The sequence below is a fragment of the Crocuta crocuta genome, unplaced genomic scaffold, assembly GCF_008692635.1.
Source record: "Crocuta crocuta isolate KB4526 unplaced genomic scaffold, BGI_CrCroc_1.0 scaffold92, whole genome shotgun sequence".
NCBI classification, from domain to species: Eukaryota; Metazoa; Chordata; class Mammalia; order Carnivora; family Hyaenidae; genus Crocuta; species Crocuta crocuta.
In genome coordinates, this window is record NW_027528804.1 from 5,434,369 (window position 1) to 5,451,988 (window position 17,620).

Sequence of the window (17,620 nt, forward strand, 5' to 3'; positions counted from 1 at the left end):
TAGAGTAAAGGCCATCTGGGGACACGGCCAGAAGGCAGCCATCTGCAAGCCAGGAGGAGAGGCCTCACCAGAAACTGAATATGTTGGCACCTTGATTTTGGACTTCCTGTCTCCAGAACTGTGAGAAAGTAAATTTCTGTTGTTTAGGTGACCCAAACCATGACATTTTATTATGGCAGTACCAGCTGACTACTGCACTGTGCCATCTTCCTCTAATGAGCCACATCTTCTCGTTTTGGGGCTCCTGTCTCAGGATATTAATCACTGAATCTAGTTAACAAATATGGGAAATCACTACATGCCAGGAACTAGTCTAGACACTGGGAATATGGCAGCAAATAACACAGTATCCCCACCCTCAGGGAATGTGTATTCTACAGGGAAACAACAACAACACAATATAGACAAGAGACTTCGTGTCCCAAATCAAGCAATATATTCGACACTGGAGGGTAAAAGCTCTTTCCACTGCATGAAAGGAGCATATCAATGAATGTCTTTAGAGACCTATTAATCAAAAAGGTAACAAAAAGAAACTCTGCGAGAGTAACTCAGGAAGAAACTCTTTATCTTCCCCTTGGAAAAACTGCCAGAGTTTAACATAAATTGAAGTAAAGTGAGATTCACAATCTATGAAAAAGATTTTTTTTTTTAGTTCAAAAACTGTGAAAGCAAAAAAAAAAAAAAAAAAAAAATCTTTCGGAGAGATTTTGTAATAATGATCTTGTCGGATGAGGACAGTGGGGGAACATCCCAGCCCTTCCGCACAAATGACTTGCCTCAACCTCGCATCAAAATATCCCTCTCCAAAGGTGCTGATGTGTCAGACATCACATGACAGTGGTAGCGCCCTGCCCTGTAGGTACTGCCTGAGGCAGAGAGACAGCCAAGAGGAAGTGTTTGAACTACAGTTGCCCGGATGCCCTGCATCAAGGCAGAAGTGATAGAAAATAAAGTTCTAACAATGGGCTCCACTGAGAATCTTAAAAAAAAAATCCATGCTGCTTTTCATAAATACCAATAATTCCTAAGAAAAAGACAGGATATCAACCAAATGTAGCTTCATTTCCACATCTAAGATTAGTTGGAATCTACACATTTCCGATGTCAAGCCATGGTTTCAAATCCCTCCATACCAAAAGCCCAGGGACAGGCACGTGATCCAGAGAAAACCCTTTATGGGCTGGTCAGTGTAAGAAGTCTTCCCAGTAAGGGCTACTTGGCTGCTCATATGTCTGTTTGTATTTGCTCTCGGATCCATTTCTTGTTTGTCTCATTTCCGGTTCTGCATCACATGGGACTGGCCCTGGAAACTGCATTTTCTAGGCAGCCTGAGGCTGGGCTCTGGAAACACCTCTTTTTCCTTTAAGTCTCTAACAGCTCTCAGTGTTGTCTCCTTGTCCCTTTTTGCCTTTTGGGGGTTTCCAGTCGCTCTATAACTAGTTCCCCATATTAACTGTACTCTATTGCCCCATGTGGCATGAGTTGCGTTTTTTCTTTCCTGGGCCCTGGCTGACATAGGACTTTACACAGATGGCGACTTGCATTATCCAACCAGAGCCTCTCTCTTGAGGAGCTGGAACAGAGATGCAGAATTGGCAGCACAGTAGGAGGAAGGGCAGAGAAAAGCAGAGCATCAGAAGAGGCAGGCAACAATGCCCAGGAGACCAGGCTGTTTTCTCTCCTAAAGAGTAATTATGTTCTCTGTGACTTTTAATTTTACAATTTCCACTTTGTTCTAGAAGGCATTCTAGTTTTCCTGAAAGCAGTCAGTGTGGCAATTGTGTCTGATTCTGCTCTTTCTTACTTTTCTTGGCATCTTTACGACATACTTGAGTGTGCCCCTGTGGCCTGTAACCTGAGGGAGCCCATCACTCAATCTGCTTTGATGGAAGAGGGCCGCGTGATGAACATGGAACGTGCTGTAAAGATGCAGATGCTGAGTGCATTCTGACGTGTGTGTTCCAAGCCAAAACTGAGAAAGGAGATTCCAAACTGCATCTTTCTAGATCCCTCTCTGTCCCAGGTTCAGATGACACCATGAAATAGAGCAGTGATGGCTCCGAGTCTAGAATCTGGGATGGCACAGTGTGGAAATAGAGGCTGCTGTATCCTTTTCTATCCTTTCACACTTAGCCCATTTGTGTCTTTCTAGTTAAGGAGAGGTTTCTAGGGGTGCCTGGGTGGCTCAATCGGTTAAGTGTCTGATTTGGGCTCAGGTCATGATTTCATGGTTCATGGGTTTGAGTCCTGCATCAGGCTCTGTGCTGACAGTTCAGAGGCTGGATCCTCCTTCAGATTCTGGGTCTGCCTCTCCCCAGCTCACATCTCTTTCTCTCTCTCTCCCAAAAATAAATAAACATTTTAAAAAGTTTTATGAAGAGAGGTTTCTGTAGGTAACACAGTTATCTCAACTAACCTCCTCTTTTGATTGGGACATGTAGACTATTTAAATTTAATTTGATTTTTGATCTGGTAGGATTTAAACCTACCATCTCACTATTTGTTGTCTGTTTTACCCATACCTTCTTTGTTCCTCTTTCCTTTTTTTTTCTTATCTGCCTTAGTTTAGATGAATTGAGGATTTTTTATTATTCCTTTTGATCTTCTTTGGTGGCTTCTTAGTTGTATCTTGTTGGCTTTTGCTGTGGTGCATGTGGTTGCTTTAGGGTTTATAGCATATATCTTGTCATAGTCTAACTTTAGGTAATATTTCACGTAATATATAGTCTAAGAAATTATATGAGGATACTTCCCTTTCCCTCTCCCTGCTCTTGTGCTATTGCTGTCATACATTTTACTTCTATAAATGTCATATATCCCACACTATATTATCTTTGATTTAAACAATCAACCATATTTAAAAGATATTTTTTCAATGAAGAAAAAGTATTTTATACTTTATCCATTTATTTACCATCCAGCACTTTTAATTCCATTATTTAGTTCCAGACTTCCCTCTGGTATTGTTTTCCTGCTGCCTATAAGACCTTCTTTAACACCTTTTGTAGAGCATGTCTGCCAATAATGAATTCTTTCAGGCTTCATGCATTTTTTTAAGGCTTTATGTATTTTAAGAGTCTTTATTTTGCCTTTGTTTTCAGAAGATATATTTGCTGGGTATAGAATTCAAGTTTTTTTTTTTTTTCCTTTTCTTAAAGAAGGTGACCCACTGACCTTTGGCTTGTGCTGTACCCAAACAGAAATCTACCGTCATTCATACCTTTGTCCTCTGTACATGTCTTTTTTCCTTTCACTGCTCTTAGGGTTTTCTCTTTACCAGTGGTTTTAAGGAATTTGATTCTGTGTGCCTGATGTATGTTTCTTCACAATTCTTGTGTTTTGTGTTTGTTGAGTGTCTTGGATCTGTGGACTTATAGTTTTCATTACATTTGAATTTTTCATTTTCTTTAATGTTTATTTATTTTTGAGAGAGACAGACAGAGCACAAATTGGGGAGGAGCAGGGAGAGAGACACAGAATCTAAAGCAGGCTCCAGGCTCCGAGCTGTCAGCACAGAGCCTGATGCAGGGCTCAAACCCACGAACTGTGAGATCGTGACCTGAGCCAAGTCAGATACTTAACCGACCGAGCCATCCAGGTGCCCCTATTACATTTGAAAGCATTTGTTTATTATTTCCTTAAATGCCTTAAAAAAAATCTGCCCCCCACCCCACAATCTCCTCCCCTGCCTTTTTGGGAGATCTCCAATCCAATTACATGTATATCAGATTTCTTTGAATTGTTATTGTTTTTTTTAGTCTTGTTTTCTTGCTGTGTTTCACTTTAACTAGTTTCTGTTGTTGCCTTCAAGATCATTAAGTTTTTATTATACAGTGTCTAATTTGCTTTTTTATGGTATATGTTCCATCTCAGTATTGTATTTTTACATCTTCCATATCTCTCCTTAACATGCTCATGCTTTCTCTATTTTCTTAAACATATGAGCTATAGCAATATTTTAATAACTATATTTAAATTTTTAAAAATGGTAAATATTTTAATTTCTCTGTGCACTAATTCTATCATCTGTATCATTTCTGGAATCGTTTCAAGTCTGATATTTCTCCTCATTATGGGTATGAAATTCTGCTTTTCTTATGCTTGTTTTTTTTTTGTTGTTGTTGTTGGATGCCAAACATGGTAAATTTTACCTTTTTGCGGGTGCTGGTTATTTTTATACTCACTTATATAGTGTTGAGCTTTGTTCTAGGACTTAGTTAAGTTACTTAGAAAGATTCTCATCCTTTTGAGGCTTGCTTTCAAGTTTTTTAGGTGGTATTAAAGCAGCCTTTCACCTAGGGCTAAGTTTGCTTTAATACTGAGTAATAACTTTCTGAGTACTCTGCCTGTTGCCCCATTAGTAATGAGATTTCCACAGACTGGTGGGAACATGAACTGTGTGTAATCCTTATGAGTTTAAGGGATTGTGCCACCTTTCTTTCTGATTTTTTTTTTTTTCCTGGCTTTTGGTAGTTTTCTCAAAGGCACGTGCTGATTAGCATTCCACTGAAGGCTCCAGATGAAACTTCTGCACAGTTCTGGAGGTCTGTGAAGCTCTCTCCTCTTGTCTATGCTGCCTTATGAATTCTAGCCTTTACCTCCCCAAATTCTCAGTTCTGACTCTTCAACTCAGGGAGACCACTGACTGTTTCTTCTCCCTGTGTTGCAGCCCATAAACCTCTAGGAAGCAAGTGGGGGCAATTGATTACGATCTCTCAGTGATCAGTGTCCTGCATCGTCTGTTGGCCAATATCTGAAAACATTTTTTTCACACATTTTTGTCCAGTGTGTTAGGTTGAGGTGTGTATACATTTCCTAGGACTGGTGTAACACATCACCACAAACTAGGTGGCTTAAAACAACAGCAATTTATTCTTGCACTGTCTGGAGGCCAGAAATCCGAAAAGCAGGACTACAGTTTCTCTGAAAGTTCCCAGGGAGAATGCAGTGCTTACCTCTTCCAGCTTCTGGTGGACGTCCTGCCATTTCTGGACCAGGGCCACCTCACTTCAATCCCTGTGTCTGTCTTCACAGCATCGTAACTCCCATGGTTTCTCTTTTATAAGGACACTTGTGATGGCATTTAGGGCCCACCCAGATAATCCAGGGTGATCTCCTAATTTAATCCTAATTTAATTACATCTGCAGAGACTATTTTTCCAAGTAAGGTAACATTTACTAGTCGAGGGATTAGGACTTGATATCTTTGGGTAGATATTCAACCTGTTACAAATTGGAACGGCAAATTAGGCTCCTGTTACTCCATTTTGGCCAGAAGCAAAAGTCTGGTGGGTAAGTATAGAATGGAATAAGAACAAAAAAAAGAGAGGTATGGAATGAGAGAGGAAGAACTCCTGGGGCTTTCATTCATCAATTCAACTGTTTAAACAATTTTAGCAAACGCCTAATATGTGATGAGGACACAGAATTGAACAAAGTATCGTTGCCCTCAGGCAGCTAACATTCTAATGGAAGGAGACAGATAATAGACAAATCAAATATATAGTCTTCACATAGTGATGAAGGCGATGGGAAAAAATGGAGCAGGGAAGGGGCAGAAAAGGGGCTCTAGGAATAAGAGTGAGGCTACAATTTTAAGTAGAGTGGGCAGGGAAGTTTGATTGAGAATATGGTATTTGAGTAAAGACCTAAGGGGGGGGGTGAAGGGATGAGGCATGCACATATCTGGTGAAGATACTTCAGGCAGATGGACTAGTTAGTACAAGGGTCTTGACATGGGAGTGGGCCAGTGAGTTTTGAGAAACTGCTAGGAAGCCAGTGTCAGCTGGAGCGGAATGAGCCACACTGAGGAGCTACATCAAACTGGACATTGAGAGCTATTTGCAATGACTTTGGCTTTCACTGAGTAAGATGAAAGCCACCTAACATGCCATGTGATGACTTGGGCTTTAGAAGGATTCCTCTGACTGTGGTGTTGAGAACAATTGCAGAGAATGGAAGCTGGAAGATACGTGAGGAGGCAATAATCCAACGAGTGGAGGATGGTGGCTTAACTTAGATCATGGCAATGAAGGTGTGAGAGGTCATTAGACTTTGGAATATTGTCTAGGTATATTCTTTGGGGATTGCCAAAGGAACCTACTGATGGATTGCATGTGGGGTGAAAGAAAAAGGGGCATCCAGAACAAATCTAAGATTTTAGGCCTGAGCAATCGAGGGATAAAATTGCTAGTAACTGGGATGAGAAAGATGTGGGGAGGGGCAGGTTTAAGAGGGAAATCAGAAGTTTCTTTATTGGCTATTTACTTTTGAGATGCCAATTAGACATCCCATTGATATGTCAAAGAGACTATTGGATATACTGAGTCTGGCATTTAGAGGATGGGTCCAGTTTAGACATAAAGTACATATATATAAGTAGTCATCTGACAGCAAGTGGAGAGGAATATAATACTATCAATTCAATTTGTAGGTATATTCAACTCTCCTCTCTCTTAACCTTGGGGATTAAACTTAGAAAATGTTTCTAAGTACATAGCTGTCCTGTCTGTTCAGTGCTCATTGACAAAACTGAGTTTAGAATATGAAACCGAGAACAGTACAGAGCAGAATCAATGCCTAGGAAGTGCAGTTGTTAGTAAGGGAGTGTCTGGTATCTGGAATTTATCCTAAGTTAGATATTAAATCTTCATTAGAGGGGGATTATTGCCTCTATTTTCTGGACAGGAAAACCGACTTTCAAAAGAGGTCAAATGACTTGCTCAGAGTCACAGAGTCAGTGAGTTGTAGAGCAGGGACATGAAGCCTGGCCTGGCTCACTCTGGAGCCCAGTTCCTTCCTATGACCCTGCCAGGCCTCCCGCTCAAACAATCAGTTTAGATGGGAGGATTGTGGGAAACTTCTGGGCTCAGGGCTCACTTCTTTATTTATGAGGTCAACCTCTCTGTCCCAGGAAAAATTCTAGACTGGTTTCCACAAAATAGGGCAAGGGAAGCCATAACTGGAACTATCCATAACCTGATACATACTTTCACTATTAGTTTGAAAACAAAGGATATTGTGTTATCTCATCACTAGGTTACATGAGATCATGAATGAGCAAAATATGACTAAGACTGATTAGGAAGATGGCACATCTGGGTGGCTCAGTCAGTTAGGCGTCCGACTTCAGTTGAGGTCAAGATCTCACGGTTCATGAATTCAAGCCCTGCGTCAGGCTGTATTCTGACAGCTCCGAACCTGGAGCCCTCTTCAGATTCTGTGTCTCCCTCTCTCTCTGCCCCGCCACTTCTCGCTCTCTCAGAAATGAATAAACANCTTGGGCTTTAGAAGGATTCCTCTGACTGTGGTGTTGAGAACAATTGCAGAGAATGGAAGCTGGAAGATATGTGAGGAGGCAATAATCCAATGAGTGGAGGATGGTGGCTTAAATTAGATCATGGCAATGAAGGTGTGAGAGGTCATTAGACTTTGGAATATTGTCTAGGTATATTCTTTGGGGATTGCCAAAGGAACCTACTGATGGATTGCATGTGGGGTGAAAGAAAAAGGGGCATCCAGAACAAATCTAAGATTTTAGGCCTGAGCAATCGAGGGATAAAATTGCTAGTAACTGGGATGAGAAAGATGNGTCAGGCTGTATTCTGACAGCTCCGAACCTGGAGCCCTCTTCAGATTCTGTGTCTCCCTCTCTCTCTGCCCCGCCACTTCTCGCTCTCTCAGAAATGAATAAACATTTTAAAGAAAGACTGATTAGGAAGAGAACCATGGAATAGGAACCTAGCCCATTAATGAACATTACCACTATTGATACTAGGCCAGAAAACCTTTCAACTTAGGGGCACCACATTAGATGATTTAAATAAAGTCTCCCAAGCTCTAAGATACTCCCCAACCTGCCCCCACCCCTAACCTTTATCACTGTGCTTTGCCAGATTATAGAGGCCATTTGTAAGGAAGGAAAAGTATCCTGGTGAATAGGCTGCCTTTCTGTCAACAATGAGCCTACTTATTCTTCCCATCCTTTCTTCTTAGGTCCTCTGTAAAAGGTAAAGTCGTTTATCATCTATCGTAATACCTCAGAATCAAATGTCAGTGACATCGATATGGGAGGATAAGAGAGCTCATTCAAGGTGAAATGGATGATACTATTTGGTTTGTTTATCACACTGGATGAGGGGAGGAAGGAAAGGGAAACGGGGAAGATGGAGCTGTGTCCCTCACCAAGGGAGATGGGTGAGCCATGCCAACAGCCCTCTCTTTCCAGAACACCAAAGAAGCCATTGTTATCAACTCTTTTTGGGCCTCAACAGAAGACACCTGATCCCAGTGCAGAGGGTTGTTTCCATGGCGGAACTAAAGCAGGCCGTCCTGACACAGAGGTGCCTAGAGAGCACACACGCTCTGCCAAACCCATGCTTGGCTGTGGGCTCTCCAGGACACGTGGCATAGGCTGCATCCACTGGGGTGGCCTTTGCTGGTAACTACAACCCTGGGGTCTTCAGGGGTTTGCTGTGGAGTTTGCGAGGTCATGGCTCACTGACTCTCTCCCTCTGGTTCCACTTCATTGCGTCACTTTTCCAGCATTAAGGCCCTCTCACAGGAAGGACGGAAAATCAGACAACAAGAAGGGGGTTTTTTGCTTTGGGTTCTCTGGCAGGTGGGGCGTTGGAAAGGGCTGAGGGGAGTGAGTTATGCCCTTTCGACTGAGTGCATTGGGAACAGGGTTTTAAACAGATCCTGGCACTGGCAAAGATTTGTGTCCTTTGACTTTCCTGTTACTTGGTGCAGGAAATTCAGTTGTGAGTTGGTAAGGAAAGATAGCAGGCAAGACAAGGGTTGTATTACAGGACTCAGTGGCACAAAGCCACAGGGGACAAGAAACAGTGGGCATGGAGCCACTGACAAGAATTTTAGTACCCTTGTCTCACTGGGTCTGATCTCTTGATGCCCTGGGGGAAATGATACGCTCACTAGGAACCAGTGCTGACAAATGCCCAGAGATTTCACTTTCAAACTCATGGTGTCTCGGATGAATTAATATAACACATGATACCTGTCCCCCTCCCCCACCCCATCCCTAAGTTAATTCTCTAGAAAAGCTTTCTGGACAATGAAATACCAGATACTCAGTGGTGTAAAAAGAAAAATATGAGTATTAAGCTTACATCCTGCGAAGGAGGCATCTCCATTAGAGGAGAAGACTTTTAGTGTGGGTTCCAGCTACGCCTGGCCAAATAAGCAGGCCATGAACTTCCCGGCAGACCCAGCCAAAGCCATCACCAGTTCCTCTGCTCAGTGAAATTAAAGGGTGCAATTAACAGTTTCCACCACTTGGACCTCATTGGCTTCAAATTACAAGAGGGTAAACAAATAGGGAAGAAAAGGGAGACAGAAGCATTTCAGAAATTATGACCTTCAAAGGAGGAAGAATAAATCCAACCACAGGCAAAGTGGTCAGAAATGTGATACCCTTTGTGAGAGCCCAAGGAGACCCCACATTGCCAAGCCGCTTTAACTGAGGTATTGCTGGGGCTAAAGCTTCCAGAAACCTATGAATGGCACGTTTATTTTACTGAGGCTGAATTCGATGGGATAATCGTCAGGAGACGCTGTGGATCTGATGGATGTTCAGGCAGGCGGGCAGGATTTCACCGTCAGCCGGAAAGTCCTCAGTAATTACCCGCTGCCGTGTGCCGGGCAGTCACGTGTGTGCGGGTGCGCGCTCCTGCGGGCGCGCTTGCAGCGGGGGGGCGGGGGCGGTGTATGAAGGTTGCACAGCAGGGGAGGGTGGCCCTTCTGTGCTTTTAAATCCAGGCTAAGAGTTTTCTCTGCTTGGTGTTTATACCACAGAGTCATCAGAGAGAGGTGAAATCATCAAAATTTTCAATATGCTAGACCATACACTGAAAACAATTTCCATCCCTCCTGTAGCTCAAGCTCCCCAGGCCTCACCAATCTAACGATTAGATTAACAGCCTAAACATCGCAGGCTGCTCCCCTGCACCACAGGCCAGTTGCATGACATAGAAACTCCAGCCCCGCTAAAGTCTCACCCAGTTTCAGGGGCGCCTGGGTAGCTCAGTAGTTTGAGCTTCTAACTGCAGCTCAGCTCAGGTCATGATCTTATGGTTCATAAGTTCGAGTCCTGCATTGGGCTCTGTGCTGACCCCTCAGAGCCTAGAGCCTGTGTCGGATTCTTGGCCTCCCTCTCTCTGCCCCTCCCCCACTCATATTCTTTCTCTCTCTCAAAAATAAGTAAACATTGACGTCTCACCCAGTTTCAGACACTCTCCTGTGGCATAACACGTGACCTGAGAAACAGCTGTTGTATGCTTTTCTGTTCAGGGTTCCCTAGCTGGGGATCAAGAAGCCACCTGAGGGTGACTGTGCCTCTCCTCACCCCTGCACAGCTCCAGTGTCTTTTTGATAGGCCAGAGGTCCACGCCAGGGAGGGGTCCCTGCCTCCAGTGGCCCAAATCAGCACGACATGGCGTGCTAAGGAAGGGCTGCACCTTCTGGAGTTCTCGCCAGCCTGAAGCCGCCTGTCTCCCCTGTTCTGTTACTCTTGTCTCCTAGGTAGCCATGACCTTGTTGCCAGGCCATGCATAACCTTGTCAGAACATACTCGTCATCTTTCACCTGGTGTAGGTACAAATGCAGGAGGCCAGGTTCAAGGACCAACAATCTAGAGCAGCGCTTCTCAAACTTCAGCATTTATTAGAGTCACCTGAAGGCCTTGTTAAACCCAACTGGGTTATAACCCCACATATTCAGATTTAGGAAATCTGGAGTGGGATGTAAGATTTTACATTTCTCCTGAGTTCCCAGGTGATGCTGATGCTGGTCTCTGGAGAGCACATTTTGAGAGCCACTGCTCTAGGTCAGCACTATGCTGCTCCTGGGCTCCTATGCCGACACTTGTCTCGGAGCCTCTGCCCACCGACAGGACACACATAGCTAGACCTGTGAGGATCTTAGCAGAAGGCCCAATTTATGTTCAGGTGACACCTCCACCACCATCATAGATGAGAAAATACTGATCTTCCCATGTTTTGCCTTTAATGCAGAGATTACTGGGGCACCTGGGTGGCTCAGTCAGTTAAACGTCCTACTTCAGCTCAGGTCATGATCACACGGTTCGTGGGTTTGAGCCCCACGTCGGGCTCTGTGCTGACAGCCAGCTCAAGATCCTGGAGCCTGTTTCAGATTCTGTGTCTCCCTCTCTCTCTGACCCTCCCCTGCTCACGCTGTCTCTCTCTCTCTCAGAAATAAACAAAAAACATTAAAAAATGTTTAAAAAAATAAAGCAGAGATTACTTACCTGCATTCTTGCCATATAGGATTTGACTTAGGAACTTCACGTATATCCCTTATGTGTGAATAGCTGACCAATACAATTCTGAGTGTTGGGATGGAACTCCATCAAATGCTGAAGAGTGGCATTTCTGTGGCCTTCTTCCTCTGACTATGGAAACCATTATATTTAGGGGATGCCACATTGTCTTTCCTTGGTGAACTGTAATGTTACTTATGGGTAGGAGGTCTGGTGGATTAGATAAGAGGAACTGTAAAGCCAGGGAGAGAAAATGGGGGAGATGGATGTCTTCCATGTTCAGCCTTTGAGGGATACTGTTAGAATTATAGTTTCACTGTGGATTAAATGGGCTTTCAGTAAGGGGCCTTCCTGGGAGCCTAAACCACGTCAAACATTTCTGTGGGAAATGTATTATGAGAAGATACAAACTGACTTAACCTAAACTGGAACTCAACTTGTTGCAAATGAGAGATTCCAGTAAATGTACTAAAGGTCTTTTGTCATAGATGAACATTCTTTTGCTCTTATAGATTTATCATCTGTCATGTTATGAGAGAAGTACAGTTATATCTGGCATTTGTTAGACAACTGAATTATTGCTGTTATAATTGGGTTTCTCATGTCTTTCCCATGGAATTACAGAGATCATCACTATGGCATCTGCTGGGTCTGAGACAGACCAAAGCTGAGGTTACAATGGAAAAGTCGGGTTCCTGGGGACAGTTCGTGCACAGTGTGAGTTTGGCTGGAGGTGGTTCTTGGCAATAATGGGGCAAGAGCAGAAGCTCTTGGTGGAAGGGAAGTGTGTAAATGCTGAATCTCCAAGATTTCATGAACTCTGGGGATCCTCAAGTTAATCTCATTCAGCTCCTCCATTCTATAGATGAGAAGCTGAGAGGTCCAGAGAGTCTGAGTAACTGAGTAACTGATTATAGCCACTTGAGATCAGCTTAGAGCTCCAGCATTAGAGTTGCCTCAAGCTACCTCCTGTAGAGCATTCAGCTGACCACCAGTGCTTGAGGAAGTAGCAGAGGTCAGCATAAATGAGTTTGCGAAATACTAGGTTAATCAGTTGTTATTGTTATATAGCAATTGATACTCCCAAAAGCATTCATTTATTCATTCAAAGCATTCATATGCTAAGGACTATTCTAAGTGCTGAGGATCCAGGTGCAAAGAGACAGAAAAAGTCCCTGCCCTCACGAAGCCTACCTTATAGCAGGCTCCTTGCCCTAGGCATGTATTTCAAATTTCCATTTTTTCCTTGAAGCCGCCATTTCCCTTTTCTACTGTGTAGAGAAATTGGAAACTATTAAGTATGAATGCTTCCAGCTTCTTTCTCCCACACCTACATTCACCCAGATTTACTCCATCTCCTCTCCCCTCCAATGCCACTTACAGTAGAATCTTCTCTTCTTAGGTGCCTGCCAGTCTGTCCTCCCAGGCTCTGGATCCAGCCATTTTCTCATTGTGTCTCCAACATCTTTGGAGCTCTGTTCCTTCATAAGGTAAACAGATCCAAGTCTCCTCTATTTGAAAAACTAACAATAAAGAGCTCCTCATTAACCTTATATTCTCCCGCTGTCTTCTGCCTTCTCTTTTTCCCTTCATAATCAAGTTTCTAGAAATTAAAGTCTTCTCACTTTTTCTCCATTTTCTCATTTTCCAGTTTACTCCTCAGCCCAATGCAACCACAAAAATTACTCTCAGCAAAGACACCATGTATTTATTGAGCACCCACTACGTGCCAGACAGTGAGATAAGCATTGAGGCTACAGATGGAACCGAGATAGGCGCGGCCCTTGCTCTCTTGTCACATGCAGTCTAGTTGGGGAGGCAGATTTTAAACCAATTAACATGGAAGTAGATATGCAATTACAAATTGGGTTAAGTGTTTTGAACGAGAATAGGGGGATGTTCTTGAGTAGAATGGTAACATTGCACTATAGGAGGAGGTGACATTGCAGCTGATAAAATAACCAATTTATAAATTCTTTATATTACTTCACCTTCTAGCACTGTTTGACACTCCTAACCGTTCTTCAACTGAGCTCTAGGCTCTTGACTTCTTTCTCTCCCTGAGCTCCCCCATCCATCTCTGTCCCCCTCTCTGCTCATCCCATGTATTGTTCAGGGTTCAACATTCAGTTTTCTTGTCTCACTAACATCCTCCCTGGCCAATGTCATGCACATCATAGTTTCAGCCATGACCAATGTGCTGAAAGTCCCAGACCTGTATGTTCAGCCCAGATTGTACCTTAAGCCCTTGGCTCATTTAGGCACTTTCCTTCCAAATAACCCCATTTGGGTTTCCACCAGGTTGTTCAAGTTCAGAGGTGAGGCCAGTCTTCTCTAAGGAGAAGAGGTCAGCATTTCCTCTTGATGAAGCCTAAAGCCAAGTAGCCAAACTAGACTTCTCTATCCTCCATACTGCTCCCTCACTCACACCCAGAGACATTTTCTAAAAATTACTAAGTCCCGGTGACTCTATATCCTTGATATCTTCTTTCTTTCTTCTTTTATTTCCATCCCCATTGTTCTTCCTTTTGTTCAGACACTTGGGCCCTCCAGCTTCCTGTGTTTCCCTCTACCACATGGACAGAAGCCTTACTGGACTCCTTCCAACCAGGTCTTTCCTCCTTCCATCAACCCTCTTATCTGCTAAAAGTGACATGTCTGGGGCCCCTGGGTGGCTTAGTCGGTTAAGCTTCCAACATCAGCTCAGGTCATGATCTCCTGGTTTATGAGTTTGAGCCCCATTTTTGGCTCACTGCTGTCAGCATGGAGCCCACTTTGGATCCTCTGTCCCCCTCTCTGTGTTCCTCCACCACTCATACTCTTTCTCTTTAAAGTAAATAACATTAAAAAAAAACCCCAAAAAACACCAGAGTGACATGTCTTACATTTGCAGTTGATCAGATCATGCTGCTGTTCAGAATTCTTCAGCGGCCTCTTCTCTGGCTCTTGCTCCATGCTTTAGTCCATGACTGCACCCCTGCCCAGTCCTCCCTCCTCTGGTCATTCCCTGGGACCAGAAGGATGCACACAACTTGAACTTATGCCTCCCCTCCCCAACCCCAATCCAGAAACCCAAAACCCTAGGGTTCCCTGTGCATGCAGTGCAGAAGAAGGGCCTCTATTTGTGTTCTTGAACAGGCCCAGGAGGTATTGGGACAGGCCATTTGCCCCTCATACATTCTCCACTACTTTTACCTCCCCTGACTTTTTATTTCCGCTCATCCTCTAGCTACTGGGCACCCACTTTGCTCTACCTGAAATGCCTTCCTCTTCTACCCAGAGTAAAGGTCCTACTCCTCATTAGGTTGTAGCAAAGGGTCTCCCTGCCACGCCAACCAACCCAGCCATGCTTCCCTCTACATTGTGACTCACCTCCCCGTGGTCAACCTTGAACTCCTCCAGAGCACTGCTGGCAGCTTCCCCATTTTCTTAGTATTTGATGGTCTATCTAGGGCCTGTAGACACCAACAAAAGATGCTACCTCTACTAGCCAAGAATTGCATCTTGCTTGCCTAATTTCCCCATGGCTTAAATTTCAATAGCACAAGAATTTAGAAAAGGCACACACGGGCATGGGATGGGGCATCTTATATGATTAGTAATATCAACTACCTCAGGTACGGAGTCTTTCCCATGTGCCAGGTGCTTTGATAAGTGCTTTACATACATTAGCACATTTATCTTTATAACCATATGAAGCACACATGATTATTAAACCCACCTTACAGTATGGAAACTGAGGCTCAGCCAAGTTAAGTTCAATGTCTCAGGTCACACAACCAGGAAGGGAAAAGCCAAGTCCCCATGTAAAGACTCTAAAGCACACACTCTTTGGTGGTACCTCATGCTGTTCTACACGCTGCATTAGAGCAACCTCTCAGTGCAAAATATGCTGTCACTCCTCTTCCAACATTACAAATGCATTTAAACATGTAAAAGAGTATGCTTAGGAATGCAAAGTTCCTAATACGATCAACCAGTACATTTCCTTAAGGAAAAAACACAGAGCAATAATAAAAATAAAGATGGACAGTCAACCTGCTATGTTTCAACTCCAATTTTACTTGGTATGTGGGTTTATAATAAGAGGCATGTTTAAGGTAGTTTTTAAAATTAAAAGTCTTTTTTTTTTTTAAAAAAATGTTTATTTATTTTTGAGAGAGAGAGAGAGATAGGGGAGGGGCAGAGAGAGAGGAAGACATAGAATCCCAAGCAGGCTCCAGGGTCTGAGCTGTCAGCACAGAGCCCACTGTGGGCCTCGAACTCACAAACCACGAGATCATGACCTGAGCCGAAATCAGACGCTTAACTGACTGAGCCACCCAGGTGCTCCTAAAATTAAAAGTCTTAATAAAAAAAACCTCTATGGAATTATTGGATTTGTGTGTCTCTGTGTGTCTGTGTGTGTGTGCTTAGGTTAAGTAATTAGGCTCCTTCTAGAACAGACACAGAAAGGGAACAACACTCTCATGAATTCAAATTTCTTTCCTCTTATCTGAGTCCCTGAATCCTCAGATAGTTAAAGTAACTTATTACTCATATCAATAATTAATCAGCAGAGGAAAGATTTATCGCGGCACTGTGTGCTCAGCGGCCTCCGAATCATGTACTAATCCGCGCATCAAGATAAAATTCCCCCTCTGAGATGCCCGGGAGGACGTGCCATCACCACCCGCAGCAGATTTAACTCGCTGTGCTTTCAGGAAATTGATGCATATTTAGGACAAAGGCAAGAGAACATGTAGAAGCCCAAAGGGAATTTCAGCTTGCCGCTCCATGCAATGGACTTAAAACAGGATCTTTGAAAATTAAGAAAGAGCGAGCACGGCAGTTTATCAAGACAGGATTGCACATCCTCATGGTCGGAGGGTAGATTTTCTGTAAAGGTTCAGTGGGGGCGCCGCTACTGGGGTGCTTCTTCCAGCAAGCAGATGCCTGACGGCTCTCCGGTCGCTTAGCAGATAATCCAAGCAAACAGGTGTCATGTCCCTAAAGATCAGCAAGAATTGCTCCAAATTCCCCAGCGCCTACTCTTGGATGTTAGTCACCGCCCTCCCCGTGGCCCTTGTTTTATGATAAGCTTCTAAAAGGAAGGGCTCTAGTTCCTTCTTCCTCTCTGGCCCTTCTTCATGCCCACTGCAAGGCTTAGCGTTTTTTCTGTCTTAGCTAGTTAATTCCCACATAATGGGTGGAAAAAGACCTCAAGCATGGAGACATTATGAGATTTACTGTGCTTTTAAGGGTGAACTCATAATAAGGTAAAAAGCTCTCCTCTGGTAGGTTGACAATAAAAAGTATAAAAATAGGCACCTCTATTTTTATGTGCTCTGTATGCTAAGAACTATATGCCTTACAACCATTTTTATCTTCATTTCTCATACCAACCCTGCAAAGCAGGCATTGGTCAATCCTATCTAACAGATAAGGAAACTGAGGCTGAAGGAAGCAGAATAACTCATCCAAGACCGTCCAAAGTACAAAAGCCCCTCAACTTGAGACGTGGTCTCATTAGGGACAGCACTGGTTCACTGGGACGTACCAGGCCCAGCTTTTGCTGATCGCACAGAACAGTTATAGCCCGTGCCACACAATTACGTGATTGTTCCCTCTTAAAATTCCTTTGTATGTTCCAACCCTCATAAGAGATCTGCTACACCATGGGCTCGCTCTTTAATATCACCCAGTGCATACCCCAGGGCGTGGGCACATATCTGGCACTTAATCAGTCCTTGTCAATTGATGCTTCATGTGTTGTGAACAGTCATTCCCTTCATTCAGTCAATAAACTCTCATTGAAGCCCACTTCTCCGCTGACAGGGTGCTAGTTTCTACAGGAAAGAGCAAAATGAAAATGCTATTCATCTTGCCCTCAGAGAAATCTAGAAAGGGGAGACAGTTCTAGACGTAGAAAAAAGAAACCCTACTCACATTTTGGCTATTCTCCTTCCTCGCTTCTCCCCACAAAAGGAGGGAATACTAATCTGATTCGTCTGGTTCTAGAACATTTGCTTGGGCCACACTTACTGATGGGCAGGTGTGATGGGCTTCAATGAGAGGCTTTAATTTTATATGTCATCTTGACTGGGGCACAGGGTGCCCAGATATCTGGTGAAACAGTATCCTGGGTGTGTCTGTGAGGGTGTTTTTGGATGAGATCAACATTTGAATTGGTAGATTGAGGGAAGCAGATTGCCTGCCCCAGTGTGTTGAATCCCATCCCCCAAGAGAGAGAGAATTCTTCCTGCTTAATGGCCTTCAGAACTGGACATTTGACCTTTTCCTGCCTTTGGACTTGCACTGAGACATTGGTTCTTTCTGATC